The 16,477-nt window shown below is 38.8% G+C and overlaps 1 protein-coding gene across 1 annotated transcript in view; it reads right to left on the minus strand.

Moving 5' to 3' along the window:
* The window catches only part of LOC134658393 (muscle calcium channel subunit alpha-1-like), a 126,911-nt gene extending 112,082 nt beyond the window's left edge, over positions 1-14,829 (minus strand). Inside the window, exon 1 of the mRNA XM_063514077.1 lies at positions 14,427-14,829. The gene's annotated coding sequence lies outside the window, so the exon portion shown is untranslated. The remainder of the gene's footprint in view (positions 1-14,426) is intronic.
* Positions 14,830-16,477: the final 1,648 nt, after the last annotated feature.

Below are 16,477 nucleotides of genomic sequence, written 5' to 3' on the forward strand. Positions count from 1 at the left end.
ATTTGCTATTTTCAAAATGACGCCAGAACAAAAATAGCGCGTATTTTCATGAATAAATTCAGCTCGGTATTGTCGTTTATTAGAATTCAATTTTTCGCCTACAGACCCATACATATTGGGGAAAAAAGCTAATTTTTTTAACCGACTTCCAAATCTAAAAGGAGGAGGTTATCAATTCGGTTGTATGTTTTTTTTTATTTTTTTTTATGTTTGTTACTCCATATCTCCGTCATTACTGGACCGATTTTGAAAATTATTTTTTTGATTGTATGTATATACATACAGATTGGTCCCGTTTTTGTCAAAACCCAGTTCTGATGATGGGATCCATGAGGAATCGAGGGAACTCCTCAAATCTTAAAGGCACACATATAGTGATTTTTGTATTTTTATCAACAAATCAAGCATATACATTCAAAAAAGTGACATTTGATGAAGTGGAACTGCTGATGATGATCAGAACGGAACTCTTCAACGATGCATAGCACACGTCTGACGATTTGTCCTCTTCGTTATGTTTGTTAAGCAAGTTAAGTTTTTAAGCTACATTTTTGTCAAGCTCGAGTGCTGATGATGGGATCCATGAGGAATCGAGGGAACTCCTCAAATCTTAAAGGCATGCGTATAGAGATTTTTGTATTTTCATCAACAAATCAAGCATATACATAAAAAAAAGTGACATTTGATGAAGTGGAACTGCTGATGATGATCAGAACAGAACTCTTCAACGACGCATAGTTCACGTTTGGCGATTTGTCCTCTTCGTTATGTTTGTTAAGCAAGTTAAGTTTTTAAGCCACAATTTTGTCAAGCTCGAGTTCTGATGATGGGATCCACGAGGAATCGAGGGAACTCCTCCAATCTTAAAGGCATGCGTAAAGAGATTTTTGTATTTTCATCAGAAAATCGAGCATTTTCATTAAAAACTGTCGCATTTGATGAAGTGGAACTGCTGATGATGATCATAACGGAACTCTTCAACGACGCATAGCTCGCATTTGGCGATTTGTCCTTTTCGTTATGTTTGTTAAGCAAGTTAGGTTTTTAGGCACATTTATGTCAATCTCAAGTCCTGAACATGGTATCCATGAGGAATCGAGGGAACTTCTCAAATCTTAAAGGCATCCGTACAGAATTTTATATATTTTCATCAGAAAATCAAGCATTTACATTAAAAACTGTGGCATTTGATGAAGTGGAACTGCTGATGATGATCAGAACAGAACTCCTCAACGACGCATAGTACACGTTTTGTGATTTTCAATTTCGATTTTGACTTGGATTGGGCCCCGGACTCCGGACTCGGACCCGTACTCGGACTCGGACCCAGACCCGGAAAACCACTATGATACCTAAACTAAATCAACCACTATGATTACCATAAAATGTATACATATTACCAAATAAAGTATAAGCACCGTTAAGTGGGTTAGGCTAGTAGTTAGAGAAGTCGGTTTTTTTCTATTAAAGATTATTGTTAGGTATATAATTCATTTTTTAAACATTTTGAATGGTAATGAAAATTAATCGTAATAGGTATATTTTGTGATTTTGGCCCAGAGCCTGTACCATGAGATGAGTCACTGACAGTGTCAAAAATGACATATACCTACGCTAACGAGAACGTAATTTACTTTTTATACATCTCGCTTGCACTAATATGCGAGTACGAGCGAAATGCATAGAAAGTAAATTACGTTCTCGATGGCGTTTATGTCAGTGCGAAACTGATGGTAGCCGTATAGGCCTATACTCAGCAGTGGGCGATAAAATATGTATTTATTTACTTTTAAACCTTTTGAAGTAAGTTTAAATGTAAAGTGAGCTGCGAAATTGCATGGAGAAATTATAAATTAATTGATAAGGTCGCCATCGACTTTTGCAGCTGATGGTTGAGTCTGTGCGGAAAGAGACGAGTCGTGGAATAGATTGGGCCCCATACATTCCACGGCTCTTCTCTTTCCGCACAGACTACCAAGTTACATTAACTTGCGAGGCTCACATTAATAATTAAAGTGATTAGCCCGAGATCCACATTAAGCCGCTAATTAACTTTTATGACCCGGAAAAAGGATTTGTATGTATGTATATAATAAAAAGGGTGGTGAAATTTAGCTTCCGGAATTCTTAATCCGCTTTTACTTATTTTCACTCTGTAACCTTATACCTACTTATAAATACGGGTCACCTCTGGATGAGATTGGGTCAGCAGTGGGTGATAAAAGGCTGATATGTGATGATAAATATACGCTATTTATTAAAATTTTGTAACGTAGGTTCAGTTAGCAAAGTTTTTGTAAAATCGTATTTGGGTGCCAAATAGTATTTTATGCAACCGTTGTTTAAGAGAGGTCTAAAAAGGCGAGTGGCGTGAGTAACAATTTGAGGCGAAGCCGAAAATTGTTAATAAAGATGCCACGAGTATTTTTTGACTCAGTTAAACAACGTTGCATACAATACTTTTTCTACGACCAAGCACTTACTTTGAAATACAATTGTAAAAACAAATATTTTTCATTCAAGAACTAGCAAAGAATGGAGGGTACGGGCGGGAAAAGAATGAATGAAATAAAAAAAAAACATGTCTATGGTTCACTCATCTGTCAGAGATGATAATTAAAATTAGGTTGGCAACAATGTATTTCATACAATATTTTTTAAGTGGTGATTACACGATATATCGTAAGAGTGCCAAAAAGATACTGCGTGTATGCACAAATACTTTTTTGGGGAATAGACTAAAGACTTGTCTTGACAACTATAAGATAGGGGTTTAAAGGTGTGTGCACGACCCTTTAAATGACAAATAAAAGTACGGGAGTAGAAAAAAATATGAATAGAGTCTGTGCGGAAAGAGAAGAGTCGTGAAATGTATGGGGCCTTTCCGCACAGACTCTAGCAAATTTTGAGGGCTTTCTCTATTAGTAACTTCATCGATATGAAACCACAGAATAAATAATAGTACTAAGTACAGAAGACTCACTCTCTAACAAAACGCGTCTGTTACGACCAGCACAGATATGGCCGCTAGGTGGCGACAGCGCCACGCGCGGCTTATGGCTTTCCCCAAAATTGGGGCCGAACGAATGTACTTTTAGCTACCTGTAGCAAAGCGACGAAATCGCGGAGTGAGACACGCCTGATGAAACATGATTAAACAACTTACGCTCGATAGAAAAAAAAACAGGTCTATTAACGCACCATTAATTTGTAAAAAAAATTGTACAAGACCGAAAGGTCTCCCTTAAGGAGAAAGACCCCAAGAGAGTCACGATGCCACAGACAGACAAAACATTGCGTCAAATATACAAACACCCCGCTTCTTGCGTCGCGTCGGGGGTTAAATTGAACGATGCTTCGTTTTTAATACTCCCCGTACATCTTTAGTTTTCATTGAGGGATGTTTGTGTAGCCCCTTTCAGGAGCGTGACCGGGTCACGACGCCGGGGAACTCAGGGCCCGATTCGGATTTTGAACTAGATATCTATTAGACATCACCAAGATATGACAACGATATTTTTAAGGGCCTGTCAAATTTGACATTTCCGCGATTCTGGAGATACTCTTGAACGATTTTCACAATGTCTAAAACGTCACGTTATGTATTTTTAGATCTCAAAACGATTTTGAAACGATCTTAAAACGATAATTTAACGTAAAAGTGACATTGGTTGCCCGAATCGAGCTGCAAAAGATATCTAGTCGAAATCTAAACTAGTTGGTATCTTTAAATTTAAAAGTGGAAAAATTACTGTCTTGGCTGAGACTTGAACTCACGGCCTCTTAGTGACTCAGATGGCAGAGCGCTGGAATATCGATCCAGAGGCCGTGAGTTCAAGTCTCACCCAAGCCAGTAATTTTTCCACTTTTAAATTTATTCAAAGCTTAATAGCATCGGTCGCAGACGTTTCTGCTTGTAAAAAATTAAATTAGTTAGTATCTAGTACATATCGTATCGTTCTCTTCTCTAGAACGGATCATGTTTTCCGAATACCGCGGTCAAACTCCCGAGCGTATCCATCTATTTGATACGAAAAAAGCATGGTATAGGAAACGTAGTGATTTCATTCTCTTTGGTCCAGTCCGAGGAATCGCCGCCATCTTGGAAATATTACATCTTTCGCCCTTTTACTCTGAATTTACGCACTTTATGAAAATATGGTCTAGCGCAACATTAAAGCTTATAAAATAAAGTTTTTTCCTCAAGATGTTATACTTTACGAGCATGTGTTAGACATGAATCTTCAATGAAGAGACTATAGAGCAGGGTTCACCAATTAGTTTTTCAGGGTTCCGGTTTTTAAAATAATATGACATCGCGGTAAGTAAAAAAATAATGTAGGTATGTATGGCTTGACCAGTAATATATGATAATTGTCAAGAGGGCGCTGTCATTCTCATGTATAGGGTGACAATTCAGTGTAGTATGAAAAAATTAGTTCCAGTGAAATTCCGCAACATGGCGCACCCTCAATAGATCCTGGTTCACCTATAGGCGGTCCGCCATTTGGTGATCCCTGCTACGTCGGGCGGGGTCAGTACTAGTTTGGATGGGTGACCGTTTTTTTGCTTGTTTTAGGGTTCCGTACCCAAAGGGTAAAAAACGGGACCCTATTCTAAGACTTCGCTGTCCGTCCGTCTGTCACCAGGCTGTATCTCATGAACCGCGATAGCTAGACAGTTGAAATTTTCACAAATGATGTATCTCTGTTGCCGCTATAACAACAAATACTAAAAATAAAATAAAATAAATATTTAAGGGGGGCTCCCATACAACAAACACGATTTTTTTGCTCTATTCTTTGTTGGTGGTGCGGAACCCTCCGTGCGCGAGTCCGACTCGCACTTGGCCGGTTTTTTAGAGTTAGTTTCTGTGTAGTGTAATTTAAGGTCATGAAAGATTTCATAATTAAGTTCTTTATTGTATCCCGCGACAAGTTTTTCTTTCTCACTTATCACATAATTAAAGCGCGTCTTGCTCCGCTTAGCGTCCGTAATAAAACGCAACTATTAGCATATCCATCGACACGTTTATAGTCAACAATTAAACAGGATGCGGTCACCGTCGCGACAGTGAACGTTCCATAGCTATTCGTTTCATCTTTCTAAATACTCGCTTGTTTTTTCTATAAGACTCAAAACGCCACTTGCACCACTCCACTAACCCGGGGTTAACCGGTTAAACCTGGAGTTACAATTTGACACTGGGGTACCAGGATTCGAACCCAGGACCTGTTTCATAAACGGACGAGGCAACACAGCCGTTTTGTAGTTCGTTTTTTTAGCATTAGATTAGACAGAAGGTAAGCGATTTTGACGTATCTTTTTATTAAAAATCACAATTGAAAAATAAGTCACAGCAAATATGTTAGAATTATAAATCATATACGATCTTTTACATTATTTTGCTTGCATTAAGTAATAATATCTGGAAGACCGAGCAAAGCTCGGGAAACATAAAAATTCGAAAATGCGCGTTTTCCTAGAGATAAGACCAAGCTAGATCGATTTTTTGCCCCCGAAAACCCCCATATAGAAAATTTCATCGAAATCGTTAGTGCCGTTTCCGAGATCCCTGAAATATATATACTTGTACCTATTTATAAATAAATAAATATACAAGAATTGCTCGTTTAAAGGTATAAGATAAACTATTTTTTTAATAAAAAGACACGTCGAGATTGTTTACCTTCTTTCTAATGCAAAAAAAAACTGGCCAAGTGCGAGTCGGACTCGCGCACGGAGGGTTCCGCACCATCAACAAAAAATAGAGCAAAACAAGCAAAAAAACGGTCACCCATCCAAGTACTGACCTCGCCCGACGTTGCTTAACTTCGGTCAAAAATCACGTTTGTTGTATGGGAGCCCCACTTAAATCTTTATTTTATTCTGTTTTTAGTATTTGTTGTTATAGCGGCAACAGAAATACATCATCTGTGAAAATTTCAACTGTCTAGCTATCACTGTTCGTGAGATACAGCCTGGTGACAGACGGACGGACGGACGGACGGACAGCGGAGTCTTAGTAATAGGGTCCCGTTTTTACCCTTTGGGTACGGAACCCTAAAAACGAACTATAGTACACTCTGTACACTTTCTAGGCCACCAACGTTGAAGTATTAGCATATCCATCGACACGTTTTATAGTGGACAATTAAACAGGGGATGTGGTCACCGGCGCGCCGGCACCGCTTTTATAAAGGCTGCAATCCAACTGCGACAGCATTGCAGCGCCGCATTGCTGACGCCTACTCATTACTGCTACTGCATTTTCCTCCCCGGAAAAATTACACTTTCTTGATAAATTGTCAAAATTTTGAAATCCTAATTGAAAAGAGACGGGACTCGAATCCGTGACCTCGTGAATTTTAGGTTACTAATAGTGCGTTTTGAGACTAGTGCATTCGCCACCGGAAAGCTTTTTACTTTTATTGTTAGTTTATACTTATGTTGTTGTTCAATAAATGTCTTATACTTATACAAATGCAACGATGACGTATAAAAGTGTCCCTGAGCCAGTTAGAGCTAGGCTAGCTATCAGTTGCATCGGGTCGTTGAGCACGGACGCTAGTTCAGACCCAATACTTACATGTCTACCTTTGAACTTTAGTGAAATACACGGTGTTATTTGAGCCACTGAAAACCTGAGACACCCCACGATATTTTTTTATTTCGCATTCATCCGAAGGGCTAAGATGGCCGGCTTTTTATCATTTGTCACCGTGCCTGTCACGTTCTAACAACTATGTAAGTGCGACGAGAAGTGACGCATGATATGACAGGTGATAAAAATGCGACCATGATACCGCTGCTGGAGTATTTATTCTTTAATGAGATAATTATTTAAAAAATATTCGTTATTTACTTTTCCAATTATATTCGGTTGGTTAGTCTACACAACATGCTTTAGCGTTTTAGAGACGTATAACAATTGCTAGCTACCATCGTAAACACGGTTAACTGACCATTTGCATACCTTACTGCAATGAGATAAGGTTTACCAATTGTCAGTTAAGGGTGTTGGTACTTACCAACACCCTTAACTGGGTTAGCTGGTCGAAGTATTTAGCAGATGGCGCCATCATAGCTTGCCCTGTCAATCCCTAGAATTGTGTAAAATGTTTGATTTTTTAATGCCCTGGATGCTAGCCCTAGCTTAAAAGCCTAATCTCATAGAAAATGGGACAAGCTAATGATGGCGCCATCTATGCAAACCTTTGACAGTTGCCAACCCCATTGACAAACAACGTGTCAAAATGCTATTATTGATATTGTTGCATTACAAACTTGTAGACTGAGACAGGGAGAACCACGTTCGACGTGTTACCTCCCTGTCACACTTACGTACGAATTTACAAGTGCGACAGAGAGGCAACACGTCGAATGTGTGGTTCGCGGTAGGCGCTCTGGGCATATTCTGCTTATCGATATTGGCAGCCCTTTGCCTCCGCGAATGTAAATCTGTCGAATTTTATGGTTATCTATTATCAATTCCCAAAGTAGCAAGCAAATAAAAAATCTATTCCAATAAAACTTGATTTATTAGCGGTCAATATGAAAATATTATGATTTATTGCCAAAACTTTGCCAAATATTGTGATAAGAAAGCGCATTAAGATCTGTTCAATGTACATCTGTTGTTAAACTTATAAATAGATACGATTTTTACAAAAGGTCCGAAATGAAATTATTACTTAAATGCAAGGTTTAAGTTTAAATTGTTGATTGGGCCTTGTCCGTTTTTAGGGTTCCGTAGCCAAATGGCAAAAAACGGAACCCTTATAGATTCGTCATGTCTGTCTGTCTGTCCGTCTGTCCGTCTGTCTGTCCGTCCGTATGTCACAGCCACTTTTCTCCGAAACTATAAGAACTATACTGTTGAAACTTGGTAAGTAGATGTATTCTGTGAACCGCATTAAGATTTTCACACAAAAATAGAAAAAAAACAATAAATTTTTGGGGTTCCCCATACTTCGAACTGAAACTCAAAAATTTTTTTTTCATCAAACCCATACGTGTGGGATATCTATGGATAGGTCTTCAAAAATGATATTGAGGTTTCTAATATCATTTTTTTCTAAACTGAATAGTTTGCGCGAGAGACACTTCCAAAGTGGTAAAATGTGTGTCGTCCCCCCCCTGTAACTTCTAAAATAAGAGAATGATAAAACTAAAAAAAATATATGATGTACATTACCATGTAAACTTCCACCGAAAATTGGTTTGAACGAGATCTAGTAAGTAGTTTTTTTTTATACGTCATAAATCGCCTAAATACGGAACCCTTCATGGGCGAGTCCGACTCGCACTTGGCCGCTTTTTAAAAGTGTGTGATGACGGTAAATGTTTTGTTTACCTAAAAATTATTATTATTATTGTTTGCCGAATCCGAGTATAGGTTAGTATATTTACGGTATTTTCGCCAAAAAATATTTGGCAAGTTAGGTTCATGGTTACATTCGTAATTAGTCTCTTTTGTTTTTGGTCACATTCTGAGGAAGGGCTGGTGGCCTAGCGGTAAGAGCGTGCGACTTGCAATCCGGAGGTCGCGAGTTCGAACCCCGGCTCGAACCAATGAGTTTTTCGGAACTTATGTACGAAATATCATTTGATATTTACCAGTCTCTTTTCGGTGAAGGAAAACATCGTGAGGAAACCGGACTAATCCCAATAAGGCCTAGTTTACCCTCTGGGTTGGAAGGTCAGAAGGCAGTCGCTTTCGTAAAAACTAGTGCCTACGCCAATTCCTGGGATTAGTTGCCAAGCGGACCCCAGGCTCTCATGAGCCGTGGCAAAAAATGCCGGGACAAACGCGAGGAAGATGATGGTCACATTCTGAGTTCGTCGCGTTCCTTTTAAACCCTGAAGATATTATTGCCACAAGAACTAAGCAGGACAAGGTCTACTTTTGAACTCACTGGCTCGTTGCTCGGAAAAGGTCAGCGAGTTTTACGATCTTTGCTTTGTCTGATATTACTTGAGCAAGAATAAGCATTTCAAGTAATGGCGAATGAAATATAAATTATACTGTAGCGTATCGTACATTATAATAAGTAAGGATCATAGAAAACACGTGGAATAATAGGTAGGTACAGTCAACATCATAATATATCGGAGTGGCCAAGATGCTTACAAATATCTGAACACGCCGCCTCTATTGTTAAGGCCCTTCTCTCACGAGACTATTCAAATGCTACGCGACTGAGATGCAAACCATGATCGCCTACTGGTATGCTACTCGTTTTCGCACACGGTGCTACGCAAATGAGACTATTTTGTGTCATTTGCGGAACAACATTGGTGCGACAATGTCTAGCTCCAGCGATGAAGACAATCTTCTGCTCTATTTTTATTGCAAGAACACAACACACAACCACATAACATCTCTCCTACATCTTTCTCACATCATCACACACACAAGCACACACACACACACACCAGGTCACACTAGGTCTTTTCTTACATAATCAGGCAGCTTATAATTATATAAACATGGATACTTTTCCACCTCTTGAACGAAATTTATATTAAAAACTTGTTCCGCCGCCATCTTGAGCATACAACGCGTATACGACTCGAGTCGCGTGCGACCAGCAAGACAGTATCATGCGACTGATATCAAACGCTTCGTCGACGCGTCTCGTCGTGTGCGAATCGTAGGAAATAAATATGGCGGGTACTCACAAGCGACGCGTAGGATACGCGTACGAAACACAAATCGCTTGAGAGTAGCCTCGTGAGAGAAGGGCCTAAGGCGTTAGAGTGTGTTCGGATATTTTTGAGCACCTAAGCCGCTCCGATATATCCAACGACGCGCGACGACTATACTTATTTTATGGTTTATTTGGGTAAGTTAAATTTTATGTTTTGTATTTCGTTTATGAATCAACTGGAAAGACACAGGCCGAAATGAAGCATTTTACTTACTAACTTAAAATCACGTGAAATATTTCGCAAAAGTTGGATAAACTCTAGAAATTCTCTGAATCATTTCATGGGAGGGTCATTCTTTGAGAATATGTCTGCGGTTGCGTCTAATTGCCACGACTATTTTCATACATTTTGTATGGGTCGCGGCAATCAGAACGCAGACATTTTTTTAAAGAATGACCCAGGAAATAAAAGAAGATTGGAATTGGATTTTCGTTTACCATACAAAAATATGACAAAATTCTGATTTTCCATGTAATTGTTTTTGAAAACTTTCCGTCAGCATTTCCTATAGTTATTAAATCTCATTCCCGCTCACCCGTAAGTGTCCCACAACAGTTATAACTAAGTTAGATGAGTGATAATCGCCATTCCCCAAGAAATTATCCTTAATGGCTCTTCTCGTAAGTAATCGAAGGAAGTTTGTATCGTTTTCTTCGCGTTACGAGTGCACCGGGGACCGTCAAGCGGCGATTTCACGCCAATAACATTTCTACGCCAGCGGCGGTATCATGGTCGCATTTTTGCTTGTCACCATGTCTGTCACGTTCTAACAAGTATCATCTTCCTCGCGTTGTCCCGGCATTTTGCCACGGCTCATGGGAGCCTGGGGTCCGCTTGGCAACTAATCCCAGTAATTGGCGTGGGCACTAGTTTTTACGAAAGCGACTGCCATCTGACCTTCCAACCCAGAGGGTAAACTAGGCCCGTTTAGGGATTAGTCCGGTTTCCTCACGATGTTTTCCTTCACCGAAAAGCGACTGGTAAATATCAAATGATATTTCGTACATAAGTTCCGAAAAACTCATTGGTACGAGGAGCCGGGGTTCGAACCCGCGACCTCCGGATTGCAAGTCGCACGCTCTTACCGCTAGGCCACCAGCGCTTAACAACGTTCTAACAAGTATGTAAGTGCGAAAGTGACGGGCATAGTGACATGCGATAAAAATGGAACCATGCTGCGCCCGCAGCGGTCGCATTTTTGTCAGCACATACTTGTTTGAAAGGTGACAGGCATGATGACAGATGATAAAAGCGGCCAAGTGCGAGTCGGACTCGCCCATGAAGGGTTCCGTATTTAGGCGATTTATGACGTATAAAAAAAAACTACTTACTAGATCTGAAAATGATATTAGAAACCTCAATATCATTTTTGAAGACCTATCCATAGATACCCCACACGCATGGGTTTGATGAAAAAAAAATTTTTGAGTTTCAGTTCGAAGTATGGGGAACCCCAAAAATTTATTGTTTTTTTTCTATTTTTATGTGAAAATCTTAATGCGGTTCACAAAATACATCTACTTGCCAAGTTTCAACAGTATAGTTCTTATAGTTTCGGAGAAAAGTGGCTGTGACATACGGACGGACAGACAGACGGACAGACGGACAGACGGACAGACAGACAGACAGACAGACATGACGAATCTATAAGGGTTCCATTTTTTGCCATTTGGCTACGGAACCCTAAAAACGGACTATCAGCCCGTTTCTCAAAAGCTCGTAACTTGTAATACAAGTGGAAGTCTCTTTCTAACAAAAGCTGTCAAAAAGTGACATCCGCTTGTATTACAAGTTACCTACTAGCTTTTGAGAAACGGGCCCTAGCCCTTACAGAACGGAATATAAATAAACGCAGCTCTTATTTTTGAATTTGAAAAACGGTCTAAAACATATGACTGATGCTTATCTATTATTAAATTGTACAACGGGACTTAATCGCGTATCTAAGTTTTTAAGATTTACCTCCGACGTTTCGAGGACAGCGTTGTCCCCGTGGTCTCGGAGAAGACTGGCTTAAGTTGACAGTCGATAAATCGAATATCGTTAGTGTTGTGTGTCGACAGAGTGACATCCCTAGTGCGCAAAACGTTCAAGCGGATAAACAAGACCAATTAAGGGTAGTTCGAAAAACTCGCGCGGTTAGAAGATGCTCATGTCAACTTAAGCCAGTCTTCTCCGAGACCACGGGGACAACGCCGTCCTCGAAACGTCGGAGGTAAATCTTAAAAACTTAGATACGCGATTAAGTTGTACAATTTAATAATGTGTAAAAATCGTGAAAGTTTAAATCAGTGTGATGCTTATCTGACACATGTCACTAAAAGTTATCCGCGTCTCCATAAATACTGCCCACAGCTTTGAATATTATTGAATACCTGCACCACCTACACAATTTCCCGCCTTTAAAGTTGAGATTGACTAAAAAGAGCGCAGTAAGTATGTATATCGTGTATCACCTAAAAAATTACACCCCGTAAGTGTAAGGCCTGAGTGGACGCTCGAGTTGGGCGTGCAGTGGGGCGGGGCGTGTGGCGTGCATGTTAAACAAATGCAAACGTATAGGAGCGGCCTTAGTGCACGCTGCTCAAATTACTCCTGACTCCGACGCCACGCTGCACGCCCCGCCGAACGCTCCGCTTCGAGCGTCCACTCAGGCCTTACACTAAGTATGTTCAAGGTCGTTGGCGTTATCAGTCGCCTTAAGCATCACTTTCACGCCCAGATAAAGCCCGGGGGTAGTGCGTATGTCACCGCGTGGGCGAAACGCGATTATCCCTTTCATGGGGTCGATATTGATACGTATTGACAATAGAATGTAGGAGTATCAGTGATTAAAGATACATTGTGGATACATTTGACTCGTTCTTAAGGCGAAGTGTGTACCTACCACATAAAATTAAGAACAGTTGATTTTGAAGTAGAAGTAAAAGTAGGCAAGACCTTTTTTTAACTCCCAGAAATTGTAATAGTGATTAATTAAAAGGTTATTTTAGAAACTGTTGTGCTCGACTCATTTTTACGCCCTGATCAAACCCCGTTGTCAATGTTGCATTCGTCACAAGTCTAAATCTGCCTTAGACAAGCCTAACTTCGCCGTTGGTGCCCAACTTCGCCCAGGAAAAATTATTTTACCAAGAAGTAGACATCCATTGAATGTAAAATAAAATGAGTTGAGTAAAAATACTCTAAATTAAAAATATATATATATGTATACCTATGTTTCTTTTTTACATGAAAATTATACTAAAACTTATTCCAAATTCTAAATATTGAATGAATACGTAAATCATGATTTAATGCTAGTTAAGGCGAAGTTATGTATTAAAAGCGAATTATTTATTTATTTAAACTTTATTGCACATAATACAAACAAAATGTACAAATGGCGGACTTATAAGGGTACGTATTTGTGACGTTATCTGTGAAAAGGGACCTTGTTGTCGATGTCGCTTAAGCCATTATTAACGATGCTCCGATATAAATACAATGCCGCGCGACGCTGTGCGGAGTAAGCGCCATCGACAATAAGGTCCCTTTTCATAGATAATGTCCCATTTATGCTAACCCTTATTCGCAATGAACTGCAACATTTATAACGGGTTTTGGACCTGACTTATCCATCTTGCTCGTTTAACCTTTTGGATGCCAATGACCGATATATACGCACCGCAGGTCCAACGCCAAAGACGTATTAATCGGTTATAGACCACAGAGCAACATAGACCTAGGTGCATATGCATAAAGTTCAATTTCAGTTTTGACACTTCGGTGACGTATGGCGTCTGAGAGACAGCTTTTGTGTTTGACGCGGCGTCGAAAAGGTTAAAATCATTGATGACTTTGCGTGTTTTAGTTGTTTATATTGAACCCCTTAATTACGCATAATTACAGCAAAGTATACAAATTAATGGCACTTACGATGCCATTACATTAGACCTTTTAAAAGTCAATTAGTAGTAAAAAAATAGACGAATGTTTTTTTAAACACTTGTACCCCCTAAAAAGAAATGTTTCGGACAAATCGACATTTAGAAAAATGAAACAGGAAACATTTTTTTTTATATTGTCATTATTATCTATCGTTTTCCCTTATAAATATTGGCATTTTCTTCTATTTATTCGTTTTTTTAGACTCAATCCGAGCTACAGAGATCTCAAGGTCGATCTAATTAAAAATGAATCGAGGCTTAAGGATGTGCAATGCGAACACTCGAGTCTTTTTGAGTACAAGCAGTGTAACAGTCACCTGCAATAATATGTTACTCTTCGAAGGCCGCAAAAATATGCGACACGCTCTTATGGCTCTACAAATAAGATCGTGTCAGATATTTTTGCGGCCTTCGTTGTGTAACATATTATTGCTGATGTTCATACTTCCCAGGGATAGGTAGAACAATAGTAGCTTAGTGTAGGTGTACTTAATTTTTAACTCTTTTTTTTACGAATAATAGAGAGTACTTATATTTTTTAAATTGAATTGACAAGATATTTTTAAGAAGACATTTTGTTATGACTAAGACAGTGAATCATGTAGGTAACAATGTTATTTTTTATTAAGGTTTTTTATCAGATATTGTTTGTTTTTTGCCATACGATAAATAAAATCAGATAATTATTAAAGTCGCCTTAAAAATGCTTAGCCTATTTTTTTAGTTTATCCGCTTTTTAAAGTTGAGACTTAAGCAAGTAGGTATATGAAACAAAATACTTACAAAGGGTCGCGTACAGTAAAAACAGTTAATTCACACCACTTTACTATTTACACACAAACACTAGAATTAAATCTAAAACCTAAGTCCCATCTCCACAGCGAAACATATTGTGCACTATGTCGGCAGTTCACGTATCACAACCACAGCCATATTTGATATTAAAAAAAAACTTAAAATTGAACTGTTTGAATTTCGAACACGCCTTGAATCCGCTTTCTATTTTTTAATTTTTATTTTTCTACGCGAGATGGTCGAAGACGGCTGGGCGGACTGGCGCGCGCAACCTCTGAGCCAACTTCACATCGTTCGGGTGCGCGCGCATTCATCAAAAATGGCGGACTTCACGGCGTTTCCTGACCTCATTTTGGACGATGAATTATATTTGAGACTGCACACATCCTTATTTGTCGTTAAAAAAGTATATTTTTTTAAGGAATGTATTTTTAACGGGTATTTAATTTACTCGCATTTTTTGTTCAGTCCCAACACTTCGTTTACCTTACAGTAAAGTATAAACAGGAGTTCCATCCATTGAGGAGTCACAGACACTCAAAAGGATTTACAAATTAGGAAAAAAAAATATTTTTTAGATTAAGTAGTAAAAAAAGGGGCTATTAGGTAATGTTTTTATATAACCAAGGGGTCTTGCCCTAAAATGGCTCGGATCCACATTCCACTGATATAATAATATATACAGGGTAAATTAATGACCGTGAATACTAAATGTTGACCTAATAAAACGAACTGGGTCTGATGTGGGCTGGGCGTGAGGTTAAGGGATGGTTAGCTATTGTCATTTATATTTCCACACGTTGAAAACAATATTCAAATACCTCTAAGAACAAAATTACAGTTAAATTGTTTTCAAAAAGGTTAAGTAATAATAAAAAGGATCATATAAACTTTTAATGAAAGTTATTTAGGTACTTACATGTACGTACATACCTATACATATACATATTTAGATGTATTCAGATACCATAGTTAAAAAAAACAACGGGTTGCACTCCGGGAGTGCCGTCAGAAGTGAAAACTCAATGACTAGTCCAAAATGTCTGCAGCACTATGTATAGACCCATCCTCCTTTCTATTGAAAAACTTTAGTTCCGAAATTGCTAGCCAGTGAGCTTAAATTTGTAGCGTTAATTGTTTAAAATTCGAATAGAAATTGTAAAGTTACCTACCTTGCAGACCTCGCATCTAAATATATTCGGTCATGATATTTTGAGTTTTATTCACCAGAGTTCAATTTTATTAGCGATTTCATCAAGATGTCACTTTATTGAATTATATTTCAGTGATATGAAGTTAGAATCAGGGATGTTGCGAACATCCGCATCCGCAACCGCGGAACTTCCGCATTATTTTCAACATCCGCATCCGCATCCGCATAAAATCGATGCGGATTTAATGCGGATGCGGATGTGGAACAGTTCGGTACAGGAACGTCTTAGCATCGGCGGAAGTGCTAGACTGCTAGTGCCAATTTAGTAATTAGCCAAGAAAACCTATTAGAAATTAGCAGTCAAGCGTGAGTGGGACTTATTGTACGGAACCCTTGGAACGCGAGTCCGACTCGCACTTGGCCGGTTTTTTGAAATAACAATTACTAAAATGTAATATTTGACGTTTTTTATGTACCTATCTTGACATCCGCATCCGCATCCGCGGATGTGAGCCTTTAAAAATCCGCATCCGCATCCGCATCCGCGGATGTCAAAAAATCGGCATCCGCAACATCCCTGGTTAGAATGTAACTGTGAGATCCTCGTATTTCAGCCCGTACAAGATTAGAACATTGAGCTTTATTGCTTAATATAAAAGTCCAGTTTTAATCAGTCAGTGTTAATATTTGTAAGTTGATGTATAAGATGACTTTTTAATAAATGTAATGTATTATTTATTATGTTTAATTAAGTATAATTTAATAAGTTAATAATTGACCTGATTATGATACGTTATGATTAAAGTTCTTTGGTGAATAAAAACGAAACAGAAGGCTCATGCATACATTTTCACCGCGCGGTAGAAAGAGAAAGTTACGCCTTACA

Source organism: Cydia amplana, chromosome 22 (genome assembly GCF_948474715.1).
Source record: "Cydia amplana chromosome 22, ilCydAmpl1.1, whole genome shotgun sequence".
NCBI lineage: Eukaryota > Metazoa > Arthropoda > Insecta > Lepidoptera > Tortricidae > Cydia > Cydia amplana.